Consider the following 12043-nt stretch of genomic DNA (forward strand, 5'->3'; position numbering starts at 1 on the left):
GGTTAATATGGCAATGGGTCAACGAGAAGTCTGCTCTACTGCACATATATTTATATCATTGAGGTTATAGTGTTAGAATATTTTTTATCCCTGCTTTTCATATTTATCTTTACTACTGTTTTCCCCATCATCACAACCATCTTTACATTTATTGTCCTCCTTTTTTAATATTGTTATTATTATGAATAATAATCATTTTCATTATTATAACAGTCTTTGAGAGGGTTTGCTTCTTGTTGATGGAGGGTTGTTTGTGTGTAAAATGTGTTTCTCTTGTTAAATATTCCATTGGAGGGGGGGGGAGGTAAAGGAAAGGGAGTCTGAGGGAGGTTTTGTCCTTGAGGATCATCTGTGGAAGTGGGTGGAGTTTTTGGTACTGCAGTTTCAGTGTTCATTGGGTAGAAGCCAGGTCAATCATTTCTGTCCTGCAAATACGCAGCATTGTCCCCACATGGGGAAGGCCTCCAGGTATGTAAGTGAAACAACAGGAATGGATTTCAGTTTTCTGTCAGGGTATGGGTTTCAGTTTTCTGTTGGGGCAGGTCCAAGTCAGCAGTGCCTATAAAGAAAGGTAGAGAAAATTAAACCTGATGGTGTAAGAAATAAGACATGCTTGAAGGTTCTGAGTAGGGGAGTAGCATGGTTTGTATAGGGAGGATTGGGAATGGGATAAAGGGGACTCAAGGATGGGTAGGGCACTTAGGAGCTTCTCCTGGTGGTCCAGGCATGAGGTAATGAAGGTCATGCATTAGGTGGATCATGTACTAAGCAGTTAAGCAGACATTAACTAGTTAAGAGGGGATGCACCATAAATAATAAATAGATAGATAATTAATTAAATCATTTAAGGAAATGCCTGTGTGAGAAAAAAATAGAGAGGAAGCAGGGAGAAGCTGGGTGAACCGTCAGATCTCAATGCCAGTGTAATCCTGAGTGAAGGAGAAGGGGAAGAAAGGAAGGATTTTGGTGGAAGCGTTTTAGACTGCAGTGCAATTCTAAGGAAAGATTGGTAAGGCCTTTGGGGTGTCCTCAAGCCTAAGCCACAGTTGCTGGTCAGAGGAGTCTCACATCCCCAAGGAAGGGTATACCTTAATATTCCTGCCCTACCTGGTCATTGGCTGGAAGCAACTGTGGGCAGCATGGCATTGGGGCAAACACTGCGATGGATTTGACAATTCCAGAGCTGGGGCCCCCGGTCAGTTATGCTCCTCGTGGTAGAAGATCTAAGGGGGAGACCACTGGGGTGGGGATTTGAAGAAGGTGACTGCTGTTGTCCCAGGGCCGTCGTTGCAAATAACAGATGCTGACTTGGACTGACTCAAACAATGAGCTGCACTGTCTCAGATCACAGGAAGTCGAAGGGTGAGTGAATGTCAGGGTTGGTTGAGTCTGGGCTATAAGATAAGGTCAAGGTTGGGGTACTTTCCATCTCCCTGCTCTGCCATCTGTGGGTTGGATTTCTTCTGGACTGGTAGTGACATGGAATCACAACCAGATACAACAGTATCTAAAGGAAGAACAGCCTCTCTCTTGTGCTTCTTTCTCAGGAGCAAGGAAAGCTTTCTCAGAGGGGTCTCTGCAGATTTCCCACTATGCTTCATTGGCCAGAAGGGGGTCACATGGCCACTATTGACCCAATCGCTGGCCCGGGGAATGAACCTCTGTGGTTGGGTTCTATCAGAGGATGGGAGCCCTAACTGCACATTAGAACCACCCGGAAAGCCAGTAGAAGTATCCATGCCTGGCCTTCCCACTCAGAGTTTCTGTATTAATTCGTCTGGGGGGTGGGGGGGGAAGGGGGGTAGCGGGGAGGGCGGGACTGGCATCTGTGGTTTAAAACCTCCTTAAGTGATGCTCAGGTACAGCCAATGTAGAGAACCACTATCATCTTGGAGTAGAACAGACGCTGGGGACTCAGCCACATGTCTGTTACTGTCATTCGCTGGTTTTGCATGGCGTTGGCAAGTCACTGCACCTCTTGGAGTATTGGTTTTCGCGTCTGTAAATGGGGGCTGGCAATAGCTCCCTCCTGCACTTTCTGGGGAGACTGAATGAGCTCTTGGATGCTTGTAGACTTTGCAAACTGTAAGTCACTGACACCTGAGGGATAGTCACTCATCATCCTTCAATTTGGAGGGAAATTTTAGCTTCTGTGATGCGAGGAGCCGCCTGGGAGAGATTTCTCAAGCACAGCTTCATGCCATTAAAATAAAAAATGAAAGAGAAGGAAAACGGCAGACCAGGAAGCCACAGGCAATGGCAGCAGGCCTTTTTTTTCTTCTCGGGTAACGTGGATTTGAATGTGCTGCTCTGAATGGTTTACGCAGATGAGTTGGAGGGGCTCTTCCCCCTGCCGCCTTCATCCAGGGGAGGCTGGGAGGGAGCCAGGCGCGTGCTTTCAGCATTTCCTCCTTGTCGTCCTGCACTGTTGGGGGCTAGTGGATGCTCTCCCATTGACTTCAGGGAAGATGGTCCGATAAGGTGGTAGTTCCTCAGTGTTCCAGGACACACCTGGCTGCCTGGCTTCTTGGCTGTTGCTACTTGAGTGAGCATTGGCTGGTGCTGCCAATAGTACTGAGGGAACAAGGAGGGCCACCGGCAGGGGTGGGGTTGGGTTGTGAGGTCATGGCGAGGCAGTCTGTTGCCTTTGGGTACCACTGTGTCCACAGGGACCGGAGGCATCATGGCTGGGAGGGTGCCCTCGGTTCTGAGGCCTGGAGCCTGGAGAAGGGGCAGACGGGGGCCAAGTAAAGACTACCCACCATCAACTCTAGCCTCTCTTCCTCCCACTTCTTCTCTCCTTTTCTTCTTCCTTCATAAAATATGCGTTGAGCACTACCCAGTGCCCACTGTATTAGGTGCTGGGGACCCAGAGCTAAAAAGACATGTCTGCCCTCAGGTTGCTCCCAGTATGGGAAGGGGACCCTTATCATCACTGCAGGGCTGGGGCTACACAAAAGGTTGTTGTGCCTTGGAGAAGGAAGGTCTAGTCTGCCCTGGGCATTGGGATGACCTCAGAAAGATTCCTCTGAGTGAGCAATGAAGGTGAGGTTGGAGTTTTGAGAGACCAGTGTGGCGGGGAGGGCATTCCAGGCAGAGGAGCAGTGTTCAGAGAGTTGTGGACATGTGCGATGTGGCCATGTCCTGGGTCAGATGTGGCTCATAGGCATGGAGTGTCGGGACCTGGGGTCGGAGGTGAGGCCAGATACGTGGGCTAAGGCCAGTTCACAGAAGACTTCGAATGCTCCTCAGAGGATAGCTGAGCTGGGCAGTGACCCGGCCAGATTTGTCAGGCAGACAGGTCAGCCTGGCTGCCCCGAGGAAGAGGAACGGGAGGCCAAAGGCTGTTGGAGGAATGTCCAAATTAGGATGAGGCTGGCGGCCTGAACTCTGGGAGTAGCCAGGGGATGGATTTGAGAAGGACGCAGTGACTGCTCAGACGCGGGAATCCAGGCTGACACCGGACCTCTGGCCTGGCATGTAGCACTCAAGGCATAAAGCAGGTCGTGGAACCTTGGGGTGATGCTACGTTGGGTGGTGTCAGGAAGAGGACTGAGAAGCAGAGACCCCCAGCTGAGAGCAGGCTGGCTCGTCCTTGGTTTCCCCCCAGGCCTTGGTGGAAAGGGGGTGAGAAGGAGAGTCTGCTGCTCCAGACAGTGCAGGAATTCTTGATTGCCTCTCCCCCAGGGGATCCCTCTCCACATCCTTGATTCAGGGAGCTCCTGGTTCAGAGCTAAGGGTGCAGGAGTCCCATGCCTCCATTGTACAGATGTGAGAACTGTGGCCCACAGAGGAAAATGACTTGCCCAAGGTCACACGGCACATTATGGAGGTGGTGTCATGACTAGTAACAATAGACCCCCCCACACACACACACAAAAGCTAATGTAGCCCAACTCCCTTAATTGGCGCTAAGTTTGTTTGAGCAGGGCTGAGGTTGTGCGGGGTGGGGCATTTGTTTTAGACAGAGAGGTGGTGCCCTGGGGAGAAATTCCTGCTTCTATTTGCCTATCCCAGCTGCATTAACCCACTTCCTGGAGCCCTAACCACCTCCCTCCCATAATCCCCAGGAGGAACGAATTTAGGCAGACATTAAAAGAATCTGCCCTTCCTGAGTCTCCCCAAACCCAAACAGGCTCCCACAGAGCTCCCCACTCCTCGGCTGAGTTTGACCACAAGCCACAGGACCTGCCTGGAACCCAGGAGCCCTGACTCCAGGGAAGGCGTTGTCCTCTGAACTTGATGTTGAGGAGTCCACCCTGTGCATTGCTGGGGTCTCTGGTAGCTTGGCTGACCCTGGGTTCCAGTAGCTGGAGTGAGCAAAGAAGGGAGAAAGTCATCCCGAAGGGTGTGGCATTGTTGGGGACGAGCCTGAGATGTGTCACACACAGAAGAGACCGGAAAGGAGGGTGGGAGCCATGGATGAGCATGCAGAGACGGGGAGCTGGGACAGCTGCAGGGAGGAAAGTGGGTTTTCTGTCACTGCAGTCCCCCTGTGGTGGCTGCCCTACTTGGGCTGTCCTTTGGACAGGAGGACCGCAGTCCCAACAGCCACCTTCAGTCGGCCACACCTGAATTCTGGCTCCAGAGTGAGAGGAGGCCACCGCTGAGCCAGCCACAGGCTCATGGTCCCCAGGCCTTTAGGGACTAAAAGCCCCTGTTTGTGGGGCTTCCTAATGAAGTGATGTGTGATGTCTGGGGTTGGGGTCAGGGACTCAGTCCGGGCCTAGGGCTGGAGGAGTCGTGGCAGGGGACACAGTCCCTCCATCAGCTCAGTGGTCATGAAAGCCACTGGCTTCTCCTAAGAGGCCCTGAATGGATGGACCCCAGTACCAGGCAGCCTGCCTTCGACTCTGCAGCCAGCACAGCCAGTGTTCGCTGTGCTGCAGGGCCTGGGCCCTGGTGGTGGCCACAGAGCTGGCATAGTTCAGTGGCTGGGCCTCAGGTCAGTCACTCACTTTTGCTCTGGAGAACAGAAGCTGAGTGACCCCCTGTCCCCGGCTCCTAAAAAGGAGCTGCCATCCCTTTTATTTTTTCAGGGTTTTTCTAGGTTTGTGTCTCAGGGCCTGTGGTAGCCGGCACCCCACTGCTCCACCCCCCTTGCCCTTTGGATCCGTGCATGGTGGCAAGCTCTGGCTCCCGGAGCTCGGATGACGCCAGGGCCTCTGTATCGAGTTCAGGACTATGTCCCACCAACAGCACTACCACGGACGATGTGGCACTTTCTGTGTCCCACACTGTCTGAGCACACTCCAAGGGTGAACTCACTCCATCCTCTGCAGCCCTATGAATTAGGCACTGTACCATCAACCCCATTTTTCAGAAGAGGAAGGAGACACCAACTAGGTATCAGAGCCAGGATTTGAACCCAGGCGTTGACTCCAGAGCCTGCTCTTAACTGCTCTTAACCACCACCAGCGCCTTGTGTAGATACACTCTAAAGGTGGTGATGCGTAGGTTGTCGGATCACAGAGTTGTGGCTGCCAGTGGCCTTAGGGCCTGGCCCTATAGGGGACTGCACCCTCACTCTCTTGTGTCCCCTAATGCCCAACGTCTGAGTGTTGGAGTGAGAGGCCCCAGTGGGCAGGAAGCAGGGCCAGGGAGCAGAGGTGGGGGCCAAGGCGGCTGGCCCTGGGCTCTGCCATCCCTCAGTAAGCTGGACCTGGGAGGGGAAGGAAGCAGGAGAGCCCCAGGCAGCTGACTCCTCAGAGGTGGGAGGGGGGCTGAAGGGGAGCCTCCCAGCCTGGGGATGGTTTCAGCTGGCGGGGGTCTGGGCACCAGAAGGGGTGGGCACCAGGAGTCCTGGCTGAGCCATGGAGCCTGACACACAAACACACACACACACACACACACACACACACACACACACACACACACACACAGATGGATGGGTTTGGGGGAAGGTGGTCTCTGCCTGCAGAGGAGGGATTTAACTTGCTCTCAGCTTTTCTCATAATCCTGGCAGGCCCAGCAGGATCGGTGGAGCGTGTTTACTCGTCTCCCATGGATGATGGACGATGGGTGAGGCTCATGTCCTGCTCCAGCACTTGTGTCCTGTCCCCTGCATCACCTGGGTCTCCTCAGCTCCCCCAAAATGTCTCATTGTCCACCCTGCCTGACCCTCCTCAGCAAGGTTATAATTTAGGTCATTTATCACTTGTGACTGTTGAGACAAAGGCTGGCTTCATGTTTAAAATTCAGTCTACCACAAACAAAAACAGAAGAGCACTAACCAGGTGACAAGGGGCGATGTTTAATCTGCTTCCTTGGAAGAACCTGCTGTTACATAACCTGCACTCTGGAATGGCATTTGCATAAAGGCATACATGCGATAATACATGCAAAGCCTGGAACAGTGACTGGTGCCGGGTACGCGGTGCTGAGCAGATGGTGCTGGCAAGACGCTGAGATGGTCATTATCTCGTAAAGCTGGCCCTCCCTTCCTTCTCCTTGGTGCAGCACTGATACTTGGTGCTATACTCATATCCTGGACCCTAAGTCACTCCTCTCTGAGGTTGGGGCAGGGATCTTAGCTCCTCGGGGTTCTACCTGGATTCCCGAGTTCTCTGGGTCTCTGGATTACTATTCTTGTGGAGCCAAGCCCTGGGCCTCAGAGAAGCTCAGTAGCTTGCCCAGTCATGTGACAGTAGAGCTCGCCTGTCTGACCTCAAGACCAGAGCTCCCAAGCTGCATGAGGATGGGGTGGGCACCTCCATCCGCCCTTCTTGGCCGGAGGCATAGATCTTATCACAGGCAAATGTTTGCTTCCAGCTGGGGGCTCTGTGGGTGTGGGCTCCATCTGGCGCACTCTGTCCTCGGAATTGAAACCTGGTTTCTTCCTTGTCCTGTCCTTTCTGCCTGGCGTGGATAGTGACCCCTGTGCAGTCCAGACCGTCCAGGATGGCCCTGAGGCCCAGACCTGGGGAGCAGGAGTAGGTGTGTTTGTGTCTTAGACTTAGAGGGTCTGAGAAAGGGCTGCTTGGCACTGGGCCCACAGCCTGGGAGGGGTGCCCAACTCCGGGCTGTTTTCTCGGATTCCCTTTCGGTCTCCGCCCCCGCCTCTGCACCTGTTGTGTTCCCATCATCCCAGGCGGCTGGCAGCTGTCATTGCTGGGGCACCTGTCCCAGCCCTAGTGGACGCCCTATGGGCTCCCAGGCTCCAGTTTCCCTGGCATGCAGCGCATGCTCTGTTTCTGTGTCTTTGTCCTCATCTCCATGCACAGCTCTTTCTCTCTTTCAGACTCTGGGCAGCAGTCTCCATGCTTATCCTGGTTCTGGCATGAGAGGAAGCTTGGGAGGGGTGGGCTCCCTGCTCTCCATTCTCCAATGCCAGTCTAATAGGGCAGGGAGGATGGCCCTGGCATGTCAGCCTTAGGCCCATATGCCAGGTGACTCACCAGCTCAATCAAATTAGCCCTTGTTCTTGATGAAAAAGACATGACAACAGCCAGGAGCCCTCTCCCAGCTCCTGCCCAGCAGGGCTGCCTCCCTTTCTGCCCGCCTGTATGGACTGCTCCAGATACCAGTCCCTTCTGCCCACCTATAAAGAGAAGTTATCCCCTCTCCTTGTCCAGTCTTATCTTCCATGCCTTCCGATGCTCTGAAGTCATTAAATTGAGGTCCTTCTTATCCTCTACCCATAATGCAACCACGGGAAAGTCTACAATTACTAGGCCTCCTTTGTTATATCTGTAAAATGGGTACAGATATTACTTCTTGGCTGCCTGAAGGCAGTGGCTGGACCCAGTGCTCTCTTGCGGCTCATTTCCCTCAGAGATCTTGGAGTCTCTGAATCCAGTGGTTTCTGTTGTCTAGTGAACTTGTTTTGGGTTCTGTTCTGCAGTGGCTGGGCCTGCTCTAGGCTAAGTTCTAAGAGGGTAGGCTCATCCTGGGGCCGAAGGTGCTGGGCCTTGGGGGACACGGATGAGAAAGGACTTGATGAGGACAGAGTTGAGCTGAACACCCCACCACGGAGACCAAGATGGTCCTCAAGAAGGAGAGGGGTTGGGAGACGGGAGATGGCAGGAAGAAGAGGAGGGCCTTGGCCGTGGGAGGGTCTTGGAAGCTGAATGGGTTCAGGGAGCCAAGGGGGCAGAGGTTCCCTGGATGGGGCCAGAGAGCAGATGCAGCTGGGGGGCTAGCCAGAAAGGGAGGGTTTCTTTCTGAAGCCTGAGACCAAATGCTCCCCAGGGGCACAGCCTGCTTTCTGCTTGTTAGGCTTTGGGGTATTACAGTCCCCGCCCAGCTCAAGGACAGTCTACTTTCTGCAAGATTTCCAGGATGGGCCACCTCTTCGTGGACAGGAAGTGTAGTCTTATGCCTGGCCACAGCCTCCCCTGCTTTCATTTAAGCTCCATTCTGGGGTGTCACCTTCTGTCCCTTGGAAAACTGCTAGGCTCTGCCTTTACATAGAACCCTTCTGATTCCCTAAAAGGAAGGCCCATCATCCCCTTGTCTTCTCTTCCCCAAGCAAGAAGTCCCCTGCCCTTTGACCTTTTCTGTCTAGATTGTGAGTTTTAATGTCAGACAGGTCTGGGATTGAACTCTGGCTGGTCTTGCCTTCATTGTAACCTCTCTGAGCCCCAGTTCTGTAGCCCGCAGGATGGGGATGATTATAATCCTGCAGGGATGTCGTGGGATTAGGTGAGATTAGTGTGTGAAATACCTAGGCAACGTGCCTGGTGCACACTTAAGTGTTCAGTCATTTACAGCTTCTGCTGTAGACTTCCTTATTGAGACTTCCTTATTCCTCTTTCACATTGTTTCCATCCTATCACATCCCCTTTCCTATCCTTTCATTCTCCTTTTCCAAAGAACAGAACACTGAAATGATTCAACCAGTGCCACAGGCATCTCAGCGTGGCTCCTGCTTGGCTTCTGAAGGGTGGAAGTTGGGTCTTGCTCACCAGTAGGGCCCGAGTTGGCACTCAGTGAATGCTGAATGAACGAATGAATGAATGACGTACGTCAGTGGTGCTCTCACCCCTTTTAGTAACGGAATTCTTTGGCCAAATGAAATTTTATGTGGTGCCTCAATAAAAACAGAGAAGGGGTGCAGTGCTGGCTGCCACATCCTCTGTAGAGGCCTGGATACTGCTCTGTGGAGGGGATGGGGACCCCTCAGACACAGAACACTGCCACTTCCTATTTAAATTGGGGGAAGTGGCTTGTGGAAAACAGGACCTAAGGAAGCCTGCGGGTAAACCCCTGCAGACAGTGGTGGGGTGAAGGCCCAGGGGCTTCCCGGGCTGCGTCCAATCCTCTACTCCATTCTCACTCATGTGGCCAGAGTGAGGGTGCCCCCACCTGAGGACTGCGTTTGCTGAGGCCTCACCCTGCCCCCATTCCTGCTTGGTTACTTCCCTCTAGTCCTGTTTCTGGAAATTTCCGTGCTATCAGTTCCATCGGTGAGGTATTTTCTGAGCACCTGCTCTGTGCAGGCATGACACTAGGCCCGGGGAGAGCGTGGGCAAGTCAGTACAGACCCGACCCTGCTGGGGGCCACTTCTTTCTCCCCTGCTGCCTTTGCCTCCTCCCATGCATTCTGCACACCAGAAGGCATGGTGACCTTTTAGAAGTGCAGTCTGCTCTTGTTGCCTTCGTGCCGAAACCTGTCCGGGGTTCCCTATTACTCTCAGAAAAAAAGGCCAGGTTCTTCAACCCGCTCTTGGAGGCCCAACTGGGGTGTCTCCAGCCCACCTTGGCGGGCCGTCAGAACATTTCCCCAGGATCCTCCTTCCTGCGCTCCCTGTTGCAGCCGTTCCAGCCTTGCTTCTCGGAGGTGTGGGGCTCACTGCAGTCACGGGGCCTTTGCCGGTGGTGTGCTCACTGCCTGGAGTATTCTTTCCTCAACCGACCTGCAGGGCCACGCACATGCCTGCTTCTCCTTCACCACCGATGCTCAGGAAAGCCTACCCCGAGCCCCCTGGAACCTTGCTCCTTTGTTTCAGACCCCTTTCCTAGGATTGTGATGATATTCTACTTGATAAATGTCTATTCCATCAGGACTCTAAGTCCGCAAGAGCCAGGGTCTGTCTCTTGTTGATCACCATTGCCTCCCCAGTGTGTAGCTTAGTGTTCGGCGCATGGTAGGTGCTCAGGAAATGTTGGTCAACTTGAATTGTTGAGATGTACCCAGGAGAAGCCAAGGCAGACAGACAGTGCCACCGCTAGGGTGCAGTAGGATGAGAGGTTGGGAGAGGCATAGCTTGGGCTCCGAGGAGAGACAAGCTCCAAGGAGGGGCGCTTTTCTCTCTACCTGGGGCTCTGGGGAGGCTTCCTGGAAGAGGTGTTACCAGTGCTGGGCCTTGGGAAGACCAGGCAGGCCATTGGAGGAGATGGTGGGGAAGGGCCCAGCCAGGCGCATCGAAAGTCAGGGGGGTTGACTGTGTTGCTGCAGGAACAGCCTCCAGAGCAGCCTCTTTTACCTGTTTCCTCATCTATAGAATGGGCATAAAGATGTAACCTATCTCTTAGGGTTGCCGTGAGGATTGGACACGTTAATATGTGTAAGGTGCTTAGAACTGCCTGCACATAGTGGGGTCTGGTGTTTGCTGTTATTGTGCTTATTTACTGCACAAAAGGAGTTCGCGTTGTTTCCTCTTGGTCAGACTCTGACTTAATCTCCCTCCCCCAGAGGAAGAGGGCATGTGTGTCATGGAGCATGGGTGTGCATGTACATGTGACTGTGAGCAGTCATGAGCCAGCATGTGACTGGAGAAAGGGGAAGCCTTGTGTGTCCTGGCTCTTCCCAGGACGTGAGAGGCACGCCTCTGGTCTGGGGGGTGGGGCTTGTGGACACTCCCACCCAGGGTCTGCCCAGCCCTCTGGCTGATGACCCTAGATCATCTCCTCCTCTCCCCTCCCCCTTCCCACTCCCCTCCCCTCTTCTCCCCTAGACCAGGCCTGGGCAGCAGCAGGGTCCTACGCGGAGGGCTCAAGGCCCAGCACAGTGTCCAGGCCTCTGAGTTCCATCTGATAAGGGGCAGCCCCCATCTTTCCCACGGCTCCTTCCTAGCTCTCCCCGCTCTGCCCACCCGTACTTTCCCTTGGAATCCAGATTCCTAACCCCGAGGACAGAGGCTGGGGGCTGGCCAGGGCCTGGGAAGAGGAGCTGTTGTGCTTTCCTGGGAGAAGCCCCTGTCCTGCAGAGAGCCTGTGACTGTGATATTGTCCCAGTCTCCTCCTCCTTATGCAGGCTTGGGTCCTGCCTCTGACCTGCTGGGTAGACCTCAGGCACGTTCCTGAGCCTCTCCTGACTTTCTGAGTTTCTTTTCTGTAAAATGGGTGGAGCAGCATTCTCTGCTGCCGGCGTGGTAAATCAGAGCGTGCACGCAGTGCCTGGTGCCCAGTGAGCGCACAGTGCACCGTGGCTACCCTTTTGGTGGTGCCTTGGGCTCCCAGTAGGCCTGCCTAGAGGCAGAGGGGCCTGCCTTCCCACTGCCCTCCGCCCTTTCAGTCTGCACCCTTCCCTGGCTCCGAGTTCTGCAGCTCAGGATTTCTCCAGAGACTGCAGGATCTGAGGGGATGTGCATGTGTGGGGTGTGTTCATTGTGAGGTGTGGATGTGTCGGGTGTGTGTGTGTCTGGTGGGCAGTAGGTGGCTAAGTGTGCACAATCGTGAATGCTTGCGAGTGCTTTGAGCCTGTATCTGTGTGTATTCATGTGTCATGGTGTAGATGGGTAGTGTGGTCTGTATATGTTGGTGTGTGTTTGTGTATGCTTATGATCAAAGCAACAGTTGGCTGTGGGGGTAAAAGTGCGGATTCTGGTGCCTGACTGCCACCTTCTAGGTAGGTCACGTCTTTATCTTGGTGTTTTTGTCTTTAAGATAATAATAATAATGGTACCTATTGATAATAACAATAATACTGACCTCATCATTCAGCCCATGGGGACCACAGGAGTTAATACTCCTAAAGCAGTTGTAACAGAGCCTGGGAGAAGATAGAAGTGGGCAGATTTTTGTTATCAAGCTCCACTAGCCAGATTGTAAGCCCCATTTCTGTTTTGCTCATCATGATATCATTGCCTCACCTAATGTC

General features: G+C 53.5%; 1 protein-coding gene across 1 annotated transcript in view; it reads left to right on the top strand.

The window, feature by feature from the left end:
• NEURL1 (neuralized E3 ubiquitin protein ligase 1) overlaps positions 1–12043 on the top strand; it is a 70280-nt gene that overhangs the window by 23150 nt on the left and 35087 nt on the right. The gene's annotated exons all lie outside the window — the stretch shown is intronic.

Source organism: Cnephaeus nilssonii, assembly GCF_951640355.1.
Source record: "Cnephaeus nilssonii genome assembly, chromosome: 16".
Lineage (NCBI taxonomy): Eukaryota > Metazoa > Chordata > Mammalia > Chiroptera > Vespertilionidae > Cnephaeus > Cnephaeus nilssonii.